At 44.5% G+C, this 17,784-nt stretch overlaps 1 long non-coding RNA gene across 1 annotated transcript; it reads right to left on the bottom strand.

The window, feature by feature from the left end:
* Positions 1 to 940: 940 nt before the first annotated feature.
* On the bottom strand, positions 941 to 11,344 carry LOC109281253 (uncharacterized). Its single transcript, XR_009460301.1, has 3 exons — positions 8,183 to 11,344; positions 2,918 to 2,995; positions 941 to 1,117 (listed from the first exon to the last, which is right to left on the bottom strand). It is a non-coding gene; the product is annotated as an uncharacterized LOC109281253 (long non-coding RNA).
* Between the last annotated feature and the right edge of the window lie 6,440 nt (positions 11,345 to 17,784).

Raw genomic sequence — 17,784 nt, 5'->3', positions numbered from 1 at the left:
ACACCGCAAAAGACACGGCGGCCAGCCCCGCGGAGCCCTCCCGGGGAAGGACTCTCCCGCAGCTCTCGGAGCCGTGACCCTGCCTGAGGCTTTGGCACATTGTCCTCCCGCAGCTGAACGCGCTCGTGTCGCAGTCGCTCAGTGCGGCCCAGAGCCATCCCGCTGCCTCCATTCACTGCTGAACCGCACCATCCCGCCCAGCCCGGCTCTGCTGCGTGCCGAGAGACCAGAGAGGGAGCCGGTCCTCACCTTTTTGAACAAGTGAAAGAAGCCGGCGAGGCCACAAGGATGCCCAGAGGGAGACAGTAGTGTGTGTCACCGCGATGTCGCAGCCGGGGTGGTGCGACAGTTATGTGAGGCAAGGATTTCTTAGGCTGGCCCCTTTTATTGCACCAACTATGCAGTTGAGATAGAGTCCGAGGAGCTTTCCAGAGTAAGACGTTCTTCCTCCGTGGCTTTGACCCGCAGGTAGATGCAGAAAGTTGGGATCTTATTTTTTTCAAAGCAACACTGTTAACATTGACACCCGCAGTCGGGAACCTTCAATCGCAACCCGCAACTGGGCAGGGAACAACATCCACCGGGCCGTCCCGGGCTCTGACAGCTCTGCTCCCGTTCCCTTTGCGCTCCAGGCGGCCACGTAGCCCTCTCCCACTTGCCAGCAGATGGCGCTGCGCAGTCAATAACGATCCTGGAAACTATCACTATCTTATTTTACTGCTGCAAAAGCATATTTAAAAACCAAAGCCTGTAGGGGACAAGGCACTAAAAGAAAAGTCACCTATGCGCCCGCAACTTAATGGGCAAAAAGATCTTTTCAGGAATATGTGACATCACTTAATCCTACTCTGTGCTCCTGAAATTTCAGGATTTTCTAAATGTCCCAATGAAGCACAAACAATAAAAATAAACAAAGGCAAGAACAGTCACAGACAAGCTGTTTTCCATTCACTGGGTGATTTTTTATTTCTGTCTCTTGTGCTTTACGAAGTAGGTTTTCAAAGCCTTTTCCAGGTCCTTTTCCAGTGGCATCAGTAGCGATAAATTCTCTTTTCCCTACTACCCACTTTTTGCACTGAAGGTTAGCAGCCCCTCCTCATACATGCTCCTCTTCCTTCTGAAGAAAAAGGATGACCTGCTGAACCAGGGCCTGCTGGGCCCTGTTTTAGCAACCTGAGAGAAAAGCCAAGTACAAGGACTGTAGTACATCTGAACTTCATAAAGGACATAAATGGGCCATAGGATCACTGGTAAAGAAGCAAATACATAAAGGAAGCTGCTGACATAAACAGCCAAGGGAGTTTCTGGCAGACCATGCCACTGAGACTAAAGAGCTGGTACTTAAACTGGAAGGCCCACTAGCTCTCCACTTCCTTTTGACCCAATATGACTAAAAATAGCCTGGCTCACTGCATTCTTGTCTTTCTGCATATGGGTCTCATATCATCTGAGGGTAGCTAATGCAGAGAAGTCTAAGAATTTAAATAAGAAGTGCCAGCCCCTAGCCTGCTTGTCAGAACTGGCTCATGGGATGTGTTATTGTGACCTGTGTGACACATTCCAGCTCTGCAGCATTTCAGCTTTCGTTCAAGATAATAGTAAGTTTCTAGCCATTCAAACATGAATTGCACATGAACAAATACAATGACATCTTCTTCACTGTGCAGACAATAGCTGGTCTCCTCCACCCTCTCTTGTTGCTCTGAGTGACACCTTAACTCTAAAGACTATTTCACTGCTGATCATCTTAGTCCCCAAAGGAAAAAGGGCTGCAAGGGACTTCAGTAGAGGAACCCCCCTTTCTAAACCACCTCTAACAAACATTTGCCCAACCTGCATTTAACCCCTCCCCAATGACATATCTCGCAACCTCTCAGAAAATACCTTTCTATATTTAACCACCCTCAGAGTTAGAAAAGTTTTCTCTTGCAATTTAAGCCCATGTTTCTTGTACTGTCCTCTGTGGACACTGAGAGAGCAGCTGTTTACCATCTTCTTTGTAACACAACCTTTTTTTGTATTTGAAGATTTATCAATTCCCTTAGTCTTCTCTTTTCCAGACCAAATAAGTCCAGTTCTTCCAACCCTTTCTGGTAAATCATGATTTCTTAACTCCTAATAATTTTTTGTTCCTCTACTCTGGACTATTTCTAAACTGTCTACTTCTTTTAATTTGAAGTGAGGTGACCAAAACTGGACATAGCACTCCAAGTGAGGTCCCATCAGTGCTGCACAGAATGAAAGAAGCATTTTGCATGACCTGCACATGATATTCCTGTTAGTCAATACACCCCAGGGTGCCATTTGCTTTTTTTCCCCAGCAATATGACATTGCTGACTCATATTCTGCTTTAACTACTAACTCTCTTCTGCAGTGCTGCAACCTAACTAGTCAGTCTCTGTATTTGTCCATGTGATTGCTCTATCCCAGTTGAAATTCAGTAAGAATAAAGTGCAAAGTAATGCATCTGATTTATTTTAGATAATTTCTCCAAAGTATCAAGGTAATTTTGAATATTAATCTTGTCTTCAGAAGTGTCTGCTACTCCACCCAGCATAGTGTCACCTGAAATTTACTAAGTGTGCACTCAATTCCATCCTCCAAGTCATTGAGAGGATACTGAATCGTGTCCAGGCTGGACCCCTTGGGAATCCCCCTCCCAGTTAGATATTAAGACACTGATGACTACTCTTTAGAGAACAATTTTCCAACCAGTTATGTACTCACCTTATAGGAGTTTCTTCCAGACCATACTTCCTTAGCTAACTTATGTCATGAGAAACCATTGAAAGCTTTACTAACACTCAGGTATATTACATCTACTGCTCTCCTTTCATCTACAGTGCCCATCACCTTGTCATGAAAGATTATGTTACTTAAACATGACTTGCTCTTGCAAAATCAATGAGTATTCACCTTGGCCATTGTGATGGATTAAGGATGCAAGTGAAGCCCTCAAGAGGGATTTCAGAGCTGCAACAGGGAAGAAGATACCTAGAAGAAAAGAGGAAACATTGCAAAGACAGTGACTAGGGAGAGAAACAGAGAAGGGGGCAGGGGGGACAAAGAAAGCATAACACAGGACAGAACACCAGGGTTTCTAAGTGGGAGCATCCTTCCTCTGGGTGATGCTCTATTGGATATGTCCATGGTCCAAAAACCAATGCACAATTTCAAACATGTCCATCCTAACCCACTATGCCACCCTGTTCTTTCTTGTCTCCATTTAGGGTCAGCCCATACATCAACACTTGGCATGACTGACTGCTGTCACTACCTAAGACTTAGCATTTTGATCCTTCTGTCTTGAATGTCAAATCACAGTACCCAACAGTGTGAATAAGGCATGTTTTCTGTGGCATCTAGCAAAGATATGAGGTCAACTCTTAAAGGAAGATAGATTATACACTTTTTTAATTTAGTTTTACAGTACTTCTCAGCAGGTGTTATTTAAAACCTTCAATTGTAATATTGTAACCTGCAATTGTAATCTTGCTACATACAGTCTCTGGGATTAATCTGCAGATGGAATCCTAGCGATACTCAATTGCAGAGTGTGAAACAATCTGTAACCAGATTAGTTACCTGTCTTTCATCTGAAAAACATCATCATAGATAAATATTCTCATACAAACTCTTTCTGTAGTGCTTTGATAGATCAATAAACACTGAAGAATAATTCTTTATGGTTCCTTAGAGCAACATTTGTAGGATAAAAACTGTATCAAAGCAAACACAATTTACTGAGTACTATAATATTTAGCATCTAAAATTGCAGTTGTGTCAGTGCTCAGGTACACACCAGGCCAGATGTGTGTTGACTGTTTATTGGACAAGGAGTGAGTAATAGGTGCCCATATCAATGAAGCCTTGATGCATTTTAAAATATGGTGCTTATATGTTGAATTTTTATTTGCTAAGAATTTATGGGCCCAGTAACAAACAAGAAGTTGGGAAAAGTACATAGTGAGTGTATCTACAAGTGTGCTTTAATGCTCAGTAGCTTATTTTACCATGCATTAAATCATCACGTAAAAAATGTGCGCAATCATTATTGCGCATTAAGGCAGCCTAATGTGTAGCTGTTTAGTACCTCACAATGGAGGTGCTAAATTTAATGCGCATTAAGAAAAGCACCTTAATGCATGTATAAATGCACCCAGTGAGATAGAATATTCTAAGGAATATGTTTTCCCCAAATGTATTAAAACTATTTTGACTTATAAATCTGGGAAGATGCAGAACATTAAATCCTCCTAGGGATTTCTAAAGTTAACACATGAAGATGCTATTGGATTGGACTGAATTTTCCAAGCCCAAGTGCCTAAAGTTAGGCCCCCAAAGCTATTTGTAAGCATGTCTATGAACTACTTCTTTCAAAGTTCACTTCAGTGGAGTTTTCAGTGTTCTGAAATTCCAAAAAATAGGCCACCTGTAATTAGATAGCTAAAAATGGGTTTAGGAGCCAGCTTTAGACATTTAGATTTGAAGACTCAGGGTTCAATGAGTGTGTGTGTCAAAAGTGCCTATGAGAGTTAAGACTTTCAATCACCGCTGAGTAAGGAACTGATTTCTGTGCCTTTGAAAGCAAGCTCCCTTAGGGTGCAGGAGCCACTCCATTTAGGAACTTTATGAAGCAGGTTTAGGGTCTGGACTTTCACACAATGAAATTAATGGCAAATCTACCAATGGGAGATTTCAAGGGCATCAATCCCTTAGTAGATGCTGCTGCCATTGGTTGGTAAGATTCAATCCATTGTTTATTAGTGACAGCGCCATTATTAATTGTTGCCTGTTATTTGAATATATTAGATACGGAACATGCCTTAAAAGGATTTCAAAAGAGCCTCCACTCAGGACAGAGAACAAAGGCCTGCTTCTACATGTTGGCAAGAGTAGCTTGGCTCTTCAGGTGTTTGTCGGTACACATTATTAACATATTGTGGCATAATCAATGGGTTACATGAGCTTGTTTCTCCAAATCCTTGTTACAGAGTTGAGAATAAAGGGAAAACTAGGGTGAACTTTTTAAAATTCAGACACACAAAATAGGGACAGAAAAAGTGAACAACTTTACTGAATATGGTGATAGCTTGTTAAATGTAACTCACTAAACATGCTTCATTATGCATTCTCATATTTATAGATCTCTTCTTCTGGGTACAAGGCCATTTTAGAAGAAGTGTCTTCCTTCTATAGGTATATGCTGATCAAAGTTAGGGAGATGCCCAAATGCTAGAGCTGAGACACTTATTAGTTTATGCAGGACTGCAGGGACTTGTACACATGCAGAACATACAAATAGACATAATAAAAGATGTTGCCGTCCTTCTCAAAGCCAACCTTATCTTCAAAAACATCAATTGCCCCCTCAAACTAGAATTAGCCCCCAATCTACTATTATCAGTAACCTCCACTGTGTAGAAGCCTTATTGAAAGAGTCAGGGAGAATGGGCAAGGTTTGTACCCCAATTTGAAGACCAACAAAACTCTGTTGCACCAGGTAGCGAGTAAATACTATGCTTGAAGATTGTTTACCCTGCCAACTGCTCCCTCTTTTTTTAAATAAGAGGTCTGCTAACTCCCGTGGGAATCTCAGCTGTGAGACTCTCAGCAGTTGTATCATTCTAGGAGAGACGGTCTCTAAGGCAGCTGGGTGCAAACCATTTCAAACCCAATTATGGCAAACCCAACACTTGCCACTCCAACACATGAAGACTTTAGGCCAAGACTGAACATCTGTCTGAAAAAAAGGGAAGCTCTAGTTCAAACGCAAGTAATTGAGCACAGTGGAGGAGTCACCAAGTGCAATTCCCTGGGCTGTGTTGTGCAAGCAACCAGCATTAAATAATCATAAATAGTCTCTTCTGGCTTTAAAATATATGAATCACCAGTCAGTGCAGACTGGAGCACCAGCAGAACATGCTGCCTAATGAACAGGGGTGATTTGCAATAGCTTATAATTGTTAACGAGTGTTCAGCTATATCCTCATTACAATGCCTCCCCACTGCATACAAAGCCCATTGCAAGAGCCTTGTTTGACTAGATGTAGATAGCTGTAGCAAAGTCAGTATTTTTCTGTTCTCTTCTCTTCCACCAGTGTATACAATGTTGGAGTGTTCCTTGAATTTTACCTGGGAAAAGGGAAAAAGGGCCAGCTCTGAAATAGCTAAGCATCATTTTAAATTTATTTCATCTTGACATCAAAAAGACTCTACAGCTACTTTATATTGTGAAGGTTAAACTAGGTAGGAAGGAGGAAAGAAAATGTGTGTGTGTGGCTACTGTAAAAGTGTCACTGAATTATTATTTCTAATTTTAGTGCCCCACGTTCATAAAATTGCTTCTTGCTGCTTGGCAGGAAGAAAAAGGTAATTCAAGTAAATCTAGCACTTGAAGAACAATGTATGTTTAACCCAAAGGGCAAAGGTGGCCACTATGGTCAGAATGTCTCGTCTCAGGTGGAATATACTGACTTGGAGGTTTTGATTGTCTATTAAATGATCCAACATTACACAGGCGATGGGATACTGCTGGTCCAGACTTTGATATCCTGCATTAAAACGAAGCCAATAGTTTGATACAAGAGGAGTGAGCAAATGGGATGGGAATACTTTAATTATTTGCAATCTGCTATTATAAAAACATGCTTCCAGTACTTCAGGGTTAAAATACAGGTTCCCAGATATCAATACTAGTCCTGATCAGGTAGCAGGTAGGAGGGACCACAGAAATGAAGTGAAGCCAGGCTGACCGAAGGAACATTAAAGTAAGGGTTATAAGGCAGGGATGAGAGAAAGCAGGACAGATAATAGGATGGGTTTGCATCATCCTTAAAATGAATGCTGCATAATCCTTAAAATGAATGCTGCATCATTGGCAGATCTAGGATTTTGAAAAGGGGGATGCAGATGGTGTGATGCATCATCACAGAGAAAAATGTTTTGTGGTATACAAGTAAAATGAACCTAAAAGCTTTACTAATATTCCATGTGCCTAGAGCTCTACTACTTAGTTGAAGATAGAAGCAAAAACAAAATATAACTATTGGAATGTGCATTAAATTTGCTATCATACATTATATATTTAAGAAACAACAAACTAAGGAAAAGTAATCAAAAGATGCTGTTCCTTTAGACCTGCATACACTTTCAAATTCATAGAACAAAATTAAGCCATCTTGAACATCTTGACAATGCCTCCAATGTTTCACTGATAGTTATTTCCACACCTGAATTAATGTTTTCAGCTAGAGTTAAAAACAGTCTGCAGGGCTGTGAAATAGGAGCTACATTACCAGGAGCAGCTAACAAGTATTGGAAGTGCAGAAAAAGGATAGCTTGGTTACTGGAACATTAATACCATTTTAAAAAAAGGAGAGCACTTCATTAACAGCTACAGAATGAAAGATTTTGAAGGAATCAGGCAGATAAAAATGAGCAACCAAGTCAAGTGACTCCCTCACTGCAGCCAGAATAGAAATGCTGCTGCCACTGCTAGGTAGTTTGTTTTACACTTTGTGTGGAACAGGAATCAAAGGGGGGGGGGGGGGGGAGTGCAACTGCACCCTCCTGGATTCACCGCTGGCCCCTACACACATAATGTGGCCATAATCACAAGTGCCTGAAAACCCTAAGCACCTTTAAAATGCTTATTGATGGAGCAAACAGCTACTCTGCTTTATAAGGGAGGAAAAGAGGCTTACCGCTATGCAGCTGCAGCTGGTATAATCATTTAGTCTGCCCACTCATAAGCTAGAAGACATGAAACTAAACTGTAGCAGTTTCCCCTCTGTTTTCATTCAGGTGCAAATTACCGTGGTGACACAGCTCTTACTATGGGCTACAAGTGGACAGATCAAACCAATATAATAAACCAGCTGATGCACTTTCCCAAGTGGTTAGTGCCCGTTTTGAAATGACATGATTATATATCTGTCCATGCCTCAAGACTCATGAAGTCTAAAAATACAGGCTTCTACATAAACTGATGCCAAATGGGAATCTGTGTCGTTATTGATCATATTAGCACAGTCATTCCCTCAGTATACAGCATAGAAAGGATTTGCCTGCCCCTAGTTTTATTTGTCAGTAGCAAGTCTCATGGATTTTAAATTAAACATAGTGAGAACATTTAAGTACATTTCCTAAGCACATTTGCACCTACAAGTCTGTACTCACAATCATTTGCAGCAAGAAAGAGTGCTAGGGCAGATCCTCAACTGAGGTCAATCGACTCAGCTATAGCAAACTCTAAGTGGTATGCCAATTTACACCAGGTGGGTATCTGAGCATGAGTACTACCTCCTGTATTTGATTTCCAGAAGTAAGTTATATCCTGCTCCCCTGGCAATTGATGAAGAAAGCCAAACAGGATTGGACCTACCAATTCCTGACACCAATGGGTGGTTAAATGATGAAGGCTTGTTATCGCTGGCTGCAAATTACTGTGTGAACAGAACTACAGCTGTGAACTTAGAAGCCAAGCCCAGGCTCCTTTGAAAATTGTGATTGTAGATTCTTTGAAGTAAAATGATTTTTATTAGCTCTAACAACAACGAAATGGCTTTCACACTACTACTTCAATGGATTTGAAGAGGTGTGACTATGTCTTAGCCAAAAACCTAAGTATGATGCTTTCCAGGATGTCTTGTATTCAGTGACATATTAAGTAACAGCAAGACTACACCAACTCCTGGATCACCCCATGAACACCGAGGGGCATTCAGCAGTTGAAAGTGCTAGGGAGAGCAGATTGCTTTTTCAAACATTACTTGGATTTGGATTTGCTCTAAGTGCTTTGTCGAGTTTCCAGCTGGATCTCTTGATCACTTGGCTACCACGGCCAATGCATTATTGTGTATATGGAAAACGTTAGATTCCAATCATGGAAGCAGCATACAAAGAAAGGAGGAGGACGAGGAATGTTTTTTCCGTTCCGTTCTTCAACAGAAATGCATCTTTAGTTTGAGCCCAGGATAACTGAAAGACTTAATCCGTTAGTGCTTGTACCCCCATCCATAACCTTTAAGAATCTCCCTTGTTCATTTTAACAGAGAAATGGTCATCAGATGTTGTCATACAAACAGCCAAGATTTTGGTTACATGGTTTGATTCAGTTCTGCCCTTCCATCCCAAATATTTGATATTACTGGTGAAAACTATACAGCAGAGGGGCAACATTTGACTTGTTTTGGCAGAAAGTAGTAGCGTTCATTTCCCCTTGGGTTTTTCACTTTGCTCAGACTGTCTCTCACAAGGAAGGGCTGCTTGCCAGGAAGTTTTCATGGCATAGCTAAGGCTTTTCTGTTTGTTTCTCCAAGTGGCTTGTTGCCAGCTTATGAAAATGACAAGCCTGTCATCAGGGGTTCAATCAGTCTGAGAAAAGAAAAACAAAGGTTAGCCCCAAGATGTTTCTCTACCTTATAAATGACATGGGGAAGTAGCATTCCAGTAATCCAGTGGCCCTCCTTCATTCCACCTGAAGGGTTGTAGTGCAACACGGGGTCACAGAAGTCACCAGGAGAGGTTTGTCCCGCCTTTAGTTTTACAATACAGAACAGCTTCCTCTTGCTTTGTGTCACCCAGTTCGCTCCATTATTGTCGCCAAGACTTTTACACAAGAACGCAGTCTTTTCCATCAGGCGGGTTCTTTTCAACCTCTCTCAGAGCATTCTGCACTCATGCATAGAAGGTAAAAAAACAAAACAAAACACTATTTACATGGTCCTGAATCTTAATATTGTTTAATTGGAGTAAAGAGGAAGCACTCTCACGAAAACAGGTCCCAACCCCTTTGTCCAGTCAATATTCCTGCTGGGGTCAGCTGGTAATTTGGATATAGAGGGATGGCAGGAGCAGGCCCACCTTTGGGGCATGCCCCAGCTGATGCAAATCAGTATAGCTCCACTCAACTTAACAGAAGGCAACTGATTTATACCAGCTGAGCCACTCAAGATCGCACTGCATTTTGCAAGTATATTTCCACACTGTTCAGCCTTGCAGTACTTAAACATTCACAACACCCACCCAAGTTAATGAGACTTGTGTGTGCAGAATGAGATGGTTATTTCTTTTTAAATATTTGGGAGGTGCTCAGAGACTGCAATAATGAGTACCATGTATTAGACCCTGGGTAGAATGGCACTGAATCAGATGCCAAAGTAGGGCAGACTCAATCTTTTTCTTGCTAGAGCATTTCAATTTTTGTCTTGGCAAATGAGGAATCATCATTAATGAATGTGGGGTTGTCTTTGCCAAATCCTATGCAAAAATTGTTTTCCCATTTTCCCTGGGCTTGTTAAAGCTTGCCCAAGGAAGCTGGCCTGACAGTTTGAGAAACACTGCTAGAAGACACCGTAGCTCGACTCCCAGCTAAATTAAACCCCGCTTTGCCTTAATTAACCTTGCCTAACCTGTTCTGAGTTACAAACAGAGTGACTTACACCAACTGCTGGAAGCTGTCTCTGAGCAGCACTTCTACAGATCAGTTTTGCCCGTTCAGATAGTCCAGCTCCCACCAAAACGCTCCAATAAAACACAACGCGACTAGTTGGCCACACAGAAGTCAACTCAGCAGTCCCGTTGCCTTTAAGAGACCCAGGAAAGACACCTGCAGCAGTTAGCCTCGTATACTCGGTGCACAGTTGTAAAGCAGTGGCAAGCAAAGCAGCAACAAATGTGATATTTCCCCAGCGAAACAGCACCTTAGTCCTAATATTACAAACTAGAAAGCATCGCAGGTTTAAAAATGGTAACCAAAGTTACAAGTGCACTCTTCTGGTTTAGTTCAGTGGTGGACAGAAGTCTCAACTCTTTTCTGGGGAGGAGAGAGCAGAGATGCCAGACTTACCTTTGCAATTTAAATAAATAAATAAAACAAAATAAAACCCAGAAAGGATTGCCCTCGCATTAAATCAAGCTGTTGGGCACCGACACGGCCTCTCAAGAAACCCTAGAGCTGAAGTCTCAGGAGACAGGGCCACCCATCCGCTCCGATGTCAGGCGGCTTCGCCCCAGGCTGTCAGCGGCGCCCCTGAACCGAGGCGAAGTGTCCGCCGAGGTCCCTGGGCACCGGCGAGGTCTCGACGCCAGGCCTGGGCCTGGTAAGGAGGCGCTGGAAGGTGCGCATGCCGGCAGGGCCAGGGCAGGGCAGAGGCCTGCACACCCCCGACACCGACACGTGCGTGCGAGGCACCCCGGGGGGAAGCGCGAGAAAGGACAGCAGGGAAGAGGGAAGCGGCGAGGGCGGACCAGCCCGCCCCGCCCCGCCCCGCCGGCGCGGGCACCACGCGGCGCTCCAGCCCCGGCGAGTCCGGTCCGGTCCCGCGACGAGCCGAGCCGAGCCGAGCCGAGCCGGGGCATCCGCCGGCGGCGCCTCGCGGGTCAAGTGGTCCTAAACATTTCACAATTAGCCTAAAGAACTGTTGAACTGTTAAGAACCACTGCACCCGCGAGGCGGAGAGCGCCCGCTCCTGCTACTGCTACTGCTGCTCCTCCTCCTCCTCCTCCTCCTCCTCCTCCTCGACGGCCGGGCCGGGCCGGGCCGGGCTCGAACCCCTGGCGGCGCGGGCAGGAGCCGGGAGCCCCCGACGTGTGGCCGGGCCCCGCGCGCCGCGCCGCTTTATAGGCGCCGTCCGCCGCCGCCAGGAATGCGGCCCGCGCCCCTGCCGGGACCAGTTTTTCCGGGCGGGCGGGCGCTCCCCGGCGTCAGCGGGCGGCGGCCAAACCTGTTCCGAGGAGGCGCCTCGGCTCCGTGCCGGGGCGGGGCGGGGCGGGGCGGGGCGGCGGCCGCGGAGGTTTCGCCCGGGCGGGAGGTGGCTCCCGAAGGTGAGTAAGAGACTCCACCCGGAGTCGTGCAGCTGCGGATCCTCCCGGGCTGCCTCTAAAACCAGCACCTGCTGCGAGGGCTTTTCCTCATCTCGGACCTCAGCGTACCTCGCTGCAGTTGGAGACTGTGTTGCTCCTTGTTCTGCCCCCACCGAGAACAGCCCGCCTCCATCCTCTTTTGAACCCCCCTTCAGGTTGCTATTAAATCCCCCCTCAGTCTTGTCTTCTCCAGGCTAAACCAGCCCAGTTCCCTCGGCCTCTCCTCCTAAATGGTGTGTCCCACCCCGCAAAACCATTTTCATGGACCTCCACTGGACTGTCTATTTTGCCCAGGATAGGAAGAGTCCAAAACCTGGACCCAGGACTCCAGAGGTGGCCTCTCCAGAGCCGAATGGAGGGGAATGATCGCTTTGCCCAGTCTGCCGGCAGCGCTCCTGCCAGTGCAGCCCTGAGTGCTCTTAGCCTGGTGTCTCCTATTCACCGTGATGCCCAAGTCCCTTTCTGCAGAGCTGCTGCTTAGCCAGTCAGTCCCAGGCTCGTCTGCACAGGGTCCTGCATACAAGACCGAGCTCCAGGTCAACATCCCCCCAAGCAAGCCATCTACCTGATCAGGAGGGAGGCTGTGGCCAGGGGGACCCTGGGGACTGCAGGGCCGGTTTCCTGTCCCCAGAGACGGAGCTGTCTGTCTCTGGGCAGGGCTTCACTGGGTAATATCCACTGGCTCCTTGGACTTGTTGGTGGGCCAGTGGGCCCTTGTAGCATGCTCTGCTTGATGTCCCACCTGGGTGCACTCATTCTGAACTTTGACCTTCATTCCTGCCCCTGTTTTCTTCTTCAGTTGTCCCCCATAATCACTTGATGTGCACTTAGTGGCCCCTCATCTTACGGGGGACTTTCAGCTTTACTTGGTGGGCACTGGCCCATGTTCCCAATGCACATCAAATAGGTCTGCACAGACTACCCTAGTTTCCAAACCTACTGGGCACCCACAAACCAACCCAAAGGAATGGGAGCACCAAGTATCTCCCATCTTCCATGTTCCATCTTTGATCCAAACCACATAGATTTAGGAATGTAATTCTAGGCATTTGGGCCTGGAATGACGTTCCTAAATCTACGTGGTTTGAAGATGCAGGGTACTTTCTTTTCTTTGTTTCTTTCTTCCTCCGCAAAGGTTTTTCTTGGAATCACGGCCAACATGTTCAGACTCAGGTACTTAAAGGTAAGGACCGATATCCCCGTTTGGACTTCTGCATCCAGATTTAGGTCAGTGAGTCAGGTGTGGGTGTCTCAGCCCTTTTGAAAATTGAGGGCTTTAGGGGTTCAGATTTAGACACTGAGCTTTGCAAACATGGGTCCTTGAGTTGGTGTTTCTAAAGCTGTTTTGGTCAATGCGTGTCTACCCGCTGTGTTGAAAGACATTCCCACAAAGAATCCAGAGAGCTGAGGTCAGTTCCTAGCTCCTGCTGCTTGACTTCCTGTGGAAGTGGCCGGGAACAGTGTCCTGAAACAGGCTGGTTTCCAGAGGTGATGAGCACTGGCTTCTTTGAGAGCTGTGGATGCTTGACCCTATGAAAATCAGGGCACTTGGACCACTAGAGCTAGGTTCCTAACTTAGTAACCTCCATAATTGGCCAGACATGCAGATGTGCCCAGCACTCAGGAGTTTTCACTGACTTCAGTGGCAGCAGAAAACCAGACTACTTTAAATCCACTTTAAAAGTGTATGCTGGAGCCTTGCTTCAGGCATGTAAGCATGAAGGTGCTGGCCTATCTACTCTGAATCTCAGTTTTCTCACCTGTAAAATAGGAATAATGGGGACCCCCAACCTGCTCACAAGAAAGAAACCTATTTTATTAACGTGTATAAACCAGGCTGTTGTGCTGGAATGGATGGTGCCACATTAGAAGGGCACTTTGCCATTAGAAGGTTGTTACTGTCAAATTTCCACTGTACTTTGATGGGGAAAAAAGGCTTTAGAGGCCTTCACAAGTACTCGGAGCGCTTGAACAAAAAGTGTTGTGTAGCAAGCTCAGTAGGATTAATCATTGTTCGTTGTCAGCACTGAACCAGGTCAGAAGCCAGTACTGAACCCCATGTTGCTCAGCAGCAGTTTCTTCTAACTTGCCCAGGAAAGCAACTTTGAGTTTGCTTAACTCACAGGGTGACTATGATCTGGAGGGATTTACAAAGTGTCAGGATGGCAAACCCTGCTCTGCCAATGATTCGTAGAGTGGCCTCAGCCAAGTCCCTTTACCACACCTTTAAAATGGGGATAATGCTTACCTGCCTGGCAGCGTATTAAGAGTCTTCATTAAAATGTTTGTACAGTGCTTTGAACATTTAAAGTACCGTGTAAGTGCTAGGTTTAGTTATTCTGGCACCCAAATACCATAATGATTGGCATATTAAAAACACTATGTAGACAAAGCAGGACAATCCCAAATGAAATCCCCTGTAAGAACAGGTATCACCTGACTAATAACAAAATGAGTACACCCAATGTCTATGCATTAATCATCCCAACTCCTAGCGTAAACAGCGTGTTTCCAGAAGCCTGAGCAGAGAGACCAATCAAAGTTTTGTGCCACTTCTCCCAGCAACCATATCACTGACGCCATCTTTCTGAAAGTCCCCAACCAAACTAGGGTAAGTGTTAAGTGTATGGACACTCAATACCCTTGATTTTAACAGGATGATATGTGGAAGCAAGGTGATTCTTAGAGAGATTGCTTTACAGAACTTCTCCTTCATCCCTATCACAAAATTTATGGAATATTAACATGAATATAGTAGCCAGGGATGATATCATACGTACACATACTCCATTAAATACCTGACATCCTAGTGAGGTTTTTCTCTCTCGCACGCACGCACGCACGCACTTGTAACCTCTGGAGACCCTGTTACTACCGTACCAATTAGGCCTATATATCTCACACATCATTTAGGTTTTTCTGAGCTAATTTTAAGGATATAATTTTCAGGAAAAAAGGGACAGCAATGATCTTTTGTTCATTTACCACAAGCTGAGTTGGGAGGCAGAGAGGGATGGGCAGGGGGAATTGGAATATAGTGTCTGCTGTTTATGCAGGATTAAAGGGAATAAGCTGAACTTGATCCACCCAGCAAGTGCATAAATCCTCAGATCACGAATAGGAAAAATACACTTACCTGCCCAAATCATGTACAGAACTTTGGTTCTTTTTTATAAATAACTTCTGCAACTGGGGTAGACAAACGACTGTTGTCAGTTCATAGAATCACAGAAAAATAGGTCTGGAAAGGGTTTCAAGATCATCTAGTCCAAACCCCCACACAAAGTGGGATCCTCACTGTCTGAACAAATGTTTGTCTGACTTGCACTTAAATACTTCCAGTGATAGGGATTATACCACATCTTTAGATAATTGTTTCCAGAGCTTAAGAACAAAGAGGGCACTGACAGATGTGCAGTTCACTGCTGTAACTCTTGGCACTTCACAGAAAGCCCCATGAGTTACAGCAACACCACATTCCCCTCCACCAACCCAAGAGACATTCACTGTTGGGTCAGCGATGGGGGGGATCAAGTTCTTCTTTGGAGCTGATCCAGGAGGAGGTGTCTATCTGCAGTCTCTCTCCCATAGCCCTCTCCCTCCAAGTGCCGTGCTGTCTGTAGATGGGAGAGGGAGAATGGAGGGGAGGGAGCTCTGATCTTGGGTTTGCCCAGCCTGTGCTGGAGTGGGGAGCAGGTGGATTGGAGCTTCCCCAAGGTGAGGGGGGACCCCAATCCACCTGTTCTCCCCCCTCCAGTGCTAGCTGGGCAGGCTGGAGTTTCCTCCCCTCCCTCCCATTCTGCAACCAGCACCGGGGGCAGGGAGGAAGGGTGGCTGCATCAGCCCAGCCCTCATTGCATGCAGAAAAAAACAGAAGTTAATGGAGGTGAACCCTCTGAACCCTCATGAAATGAGGGTTAATTTGTCATGGGATTGGGCACTTTTAAAGTACTCTGCAGCTGTGCACTTCTGTTATCTGTAGAGCACTTTCAAGGGGCCAATCCCACAACAAATATCACTTCTGTCAACGCCCTGAGAATTAGAAAGTTCTCTCTAATACCTTACCTAAATTTCCTATGTGTAATTTAAGCTCAGTACTTCTTGTCCTATCCCTTGTGGACACAGATAATTATGCATTGCCATTCTCTGTATAGCAACCCTCCCAGTTCTTCCAGCCTTTTTTCATAAGTCATGCTTTCTAGACCTCCAGTCATTTTTTTTTTTTTTTTTTTTACTCTCCACTGGGCTCTCTCCAATTTGTTCACATCTTTCTTGAAGTGCAGTGCCCCAAACTGGATATGGTACTCAAGAGGGTTTCCCAGTCCTGAGTACTTTGAAAAATCACTTCTTGTGATTTGGATGTAGTAAGCCTATTTAATGCCTCCCAGTGTGCTATTACTATTTTTGCAACAATTTTATGTTGACATATGTTATGTCTGATTCAATCAGTGATCCATTCCAACTCTCAGGTCTTTCTTCTGCACTACTACAGCCTAGCCAGTTATTCATCATTTTGCATGTAAGAGTCTTTTCCTTTATAAAACCATTAACTTACCTAAAGTCCTTTTATTTCCATTAGTTAAAAGAAAGACAACAGGCTGAAAGCTTTAGAAGTTAGGAAAGTGTAGCTGGCTATCAGCAGAAGTAGGCTAAGGTTGCACTCCCCTTTTATAGCAATATGTCAGCAATACGTTGTTCTTTTTTCTGTAGAAATACAAGATTAATGAAACAGTAAAATAATAGAACTGGCATTGAAACTATGTGGAAGAAAACTTTTATTTATAATCTGGGAAATATAGTTAACTAGTCTTTCTAAGTAATTCAACTATTGTAACTGATATCATGCATAAGACAATGACACTACTGTACTATTTTTTGGTAATTTGCAAGGCAACAAAAAATGAAATTGGTCATGAATCAGTGTTTACCCTCCATCCACAACGAAACACCTCACTAAGCTATGGGTAAAGGTATATTAAATGGTAGTTAAATTATCTCATTAAGGTTACATTTTATTGCAAAATATAACTTAATGCTGCACTGTACCATCAGTATAACTGATGAATTGTGCTAAAAAAACGGTTGGTTGTCCCAGGCTGTTTATAGTTTAGAGGCACATGTGGACATAATCCAATATTGTCATCAGCAATCCCTCGCAGTGAAAGGCAATTTTCTTCAGTGATTGCTTCTGTGGGTCCAAAGATGGCTGGCAACTGGGAATGACAGGTTCTACTGCAATTTAGGCATGTGTTTCCATTCAGGATGGGTGGCTCCAGACTCTTGATTCAGTCTGCGACACTGTTTCTGCCACACAGGCTTTTCTGTCTCCTGTTGTTGTCATGAAGTTTCAAAGTACTCAGATCCTTGAAACTGACTCTTCCTCCATTTGGAGCAGTCCTGGCTGATAGTCTCTCATGAGTTAATGCTGCATTTCTTCAATTTGGTCTTGAGGACATCCTTGGAGAGCTTTCTCTGTCCCCCTCTTGAGCATATGCCTTGACTGAGCTAGGAGAATAAAGCTTGCTTTGAGAGTCTGGACTTGGACATCTGGATGATGTGACTGGCCCAGCAAAGTTGATGACAGATGATCATTGCCTTGATACTCATGGTGTTTGCTTGCAAAAGGATGGTAATGTTGGTGCATCTGTCTACCCACTGGATCTGAAGGATCTTCTGCAGGCAGCATTGATGGTACTTCTCCAATGACTTGAGGTGTCTTCTATATGTTGTCCGTGTCTCAGCTCCATACAGTAAGTTTGGGATCACAACTGCTTGATAAATCATGAGCTTGGTTTCAAATCTGATGTCACAATCTTTGAATACCCATTTCCTCAGGCATCCAAAGGCTGCACTTGCACATTTCAGGCAATGCTAGTTTTTTTGTTGATGTCAGCCTTCTGCTAGAGAGTGCTTCT

The sequence above is a fragment of the Alligator mississippiensis genome, chromosome 2, assembly GCF_030867095.1.
Source record: "Alligator mississippiensis isolate rAllMis1 chromosome 2, rAllMis1, whole genome shotgun sequence".
Classification (NCBI taxonomy): domain Eukaryota; kingdom Metazoa; phylum Chordata; order Crocodylia; family Alligatoridae; genus Alligator; species Alligator mississippiensis.
This window is presented reverse-complemented; position numbering and strand designations above follow the sequence as displayed.